Source organism: Carlito syrichta, unplaced genomic scaffold (genome assembly GCF_000164805.1).
Source record: "Carlito syrichta isolate Samal-C Ts95f unplaced genomic scaffold, Tarsius_syrichta-2.0.1 Scaffold288237, whole genome shotgun sequence".
In the NCBI taxonomy this organism is placed as follows: Eukaryota; Metazoa; Chordata; class Mammalia; order Primates; family Tarsiidae; genus Carlito; species Carlito syrichta.
The window spans coordinates 1,841-4,325 of NW_007232333.1; the positions used below are offsets into that span (position 1 = coordinate 1,841).

The 2,485-nt window shown below is 48.7% G+C and overlaps 1 pseudogene; it reads right to left on the reverse strand.

Annotated features, from left to right (window-relative positions):
• Positions 1 to 411: 411 nt before the first annotated feature.
• LOC103255546 lies at positions 412 to 1,917 on the reverse strand (annotated as a pseudogene).
• Positions 1,918 to 2,485: the final 568 nt, after the last annotated feature.

Sequence of the window (2,485 nt, forward strand, 5' to 3'; positions counted from 1 at the left end):
GTGACCTCAAGTCACAAGTCAATGTTTTCTCAAACGCTAAGGATACCTGATTATAGCCTAAAATCATAGTGCCACTAACACAGTGAGAAAATGTCAGAAACGGTACCAACACATTCTCCCATGTCGCCTTGTCACTCCTGAGAAATTATACTTATTTCTTTTCCTTTTTTGTTTTTTTTTTGAGTTAGAGTCTCACTCTGTCGCCCAGACTGGAGTGCAGTGGCCGCTCCCGGCCACCGCAGCCTTGACCCACTGGGCTCCGGCGATCCTTCCACCTCAGCCTTCCAAGTAGCTGGAATTACAGGCATGCGCTACCACGCCCAGCCGATTTTTTGATTTATTGTAGAGATGAGGTCTCGCCAAGTTGCCCAAGCGGGTGTGGAACCCGCGGGTTCAGGCAATCCACTCACCTCAGTCTCTCAAAGGTGCTTTGTAGAGGCTGCTGTCCTCACACCACTGGGTCACAATCCCCAAGCTGTCCTTTGTCATTTCCCCCATGAAGAGGAGAATGTTCATGTGCCGTGTTTTGCACAGGATAACCACCTCATAGCTGAAGGCCTGGAACTGCTCTGGGGTTTAGTCGACAAACTTTAGGATCTTCGCAGCAACATCTCCATGTCACTTTCCCTTATAAACAGTTCCAAAGAAGACTGACCCAATCCGAGTGGAGAGCATCAATTCACTAGCTTCTATTTTCCAGTAATAGTTTGAATCTCTTTGTCCATGAGACCTAATTTTCTTTTTCTCCTGGGTCCTGGATCCTGGTGCCCACTCTCTTTGTGCTGGCACAGGGGTTTTGGACTGTGACCAAACCGTTGAGCTCAGATGGTTGGGGCTGCTGGACAGGGCTGAAGGTGAGGCAGATTCTCTGTGACTTCCAATTGCACCCTCAATCATCCTGCTGTCCACAGATAGGGTGACCATGTGGACATTAGGTGTGGACATAGACCTCTGCCTCTGGGAAAGGGAACCTTCAGAGGAGGGGCTGGAGGTGTTGAACGTGAAGGCGTGAGGTGTAGAATATCTGTGCTGGGAACTAACAAGTATCCAGGAAACAGACTCTCGCATATGACTCATTGTCAAAGAAGGGAGTGCTGGGACCCCACTATCACCAATAGTGGATTTGGGAAACAATAAGAGTTGTCTGATATTACTCCAGTCCACCCACATAGTAGGTACTTTGGTGCTACAGTGCTCATGAAATTTGTGACCACAAGTCTGACATTGAAATACGTTGAGCAGGAATTTCTGACAAATGCCACAGAAGACAAGCTTCAGGAATGTCTTTTGAGCAAAATTGTGTGTTGTGAGGGGAATATGATCCAGGAAATCTACTTGAAGTTCTTCTACAGTCAAAGAAGCAGCATCGGTATTCCAATCTAAAAGTTCATTTTTATCTTTGTGTTCGTAAGGAAGTCTGAACACCGCACAGCACTCTGGTTGTAAGTCTCTCACCTTGAGTGCTTTCATAAGGCAGTCATGCAAGCTCATTCCATTTCTCACATTAACCACTGTTCTTTGCTTGTTCAACAAGAAAACACGGATAGTGTTGTTTGTCTTAGAAGAATCTGTGAGTTTGCCCTCATCTGACGCCCGGTGCTGATAGTCAAATTGCTGAACTATTGTAGGGGAATTGCAGCTGGAGCCACCAAACACCGCATCTTTGAATCCAAAATCACTGCTGATCGTCTTCCAAACCCCCTGTATGTGCTCCACTGATGCAGCTTAAACAATACTTAAATCTGAGGGAGCCTGGCCACCCCAGGGCCCTGTCATCTGGTAGCAGCGTCTCTTCCGCTCCTTCTCCCCGTGGCGGGTGATGGGGGGGCAGTCGCATTCAGCGCGTCCCCAACCCGGGGGCGGGGCTCGGGACAGCCCCTGCATCGTGATCCCCACGCTCCATGCCTCGGAGCCCATGCCCCAAAGCCCAGCCAGCTGGCCCTTTCCGGGCACATGGAGGGTGGCAGAAAAGCCTTCCTACCTCTCACTGCTTCTTCTCTTACTCCCGCAGCCTAAGATGGCGGCCCCAAGTGCCCGCGATGAAGAGCCTCCCACAGTTGGACATTTTTTTATCATTTAAGATCAAAGTCAATTTCTCACATAAGTAAAACAAATTTTAATATCCCCATGTGGCGCTCTCATTTTCTCCATTCCTTCTTTAAAGGGCATTTATAATAATTTATTTTTTTTTAAAGGTTAAGTCGGGCTTGGTGGCTCAGTCTATAATCCCGTGCTTTGGGCGGTTGAGGTGAGTGAATTGCCTGAGCCCGCGAAGTATTTTCTGACTAACTTCTATGTGCCAGGCTTCACAGTGAGCCCCAAGGATCAAAGGTGGAATTGCACCATTCTTAGTTACAAATGATCATTCTGTAAGAAGGGGGAGAGAGCCGGGCTCAGTGGCTCAGCCTGTAATCCTGCACCCTTTGGGAGGCTGAGGTGAGTGGATTGCCTGACCCCGCGGGTTCGAGACCCGCCTGGGCAACTT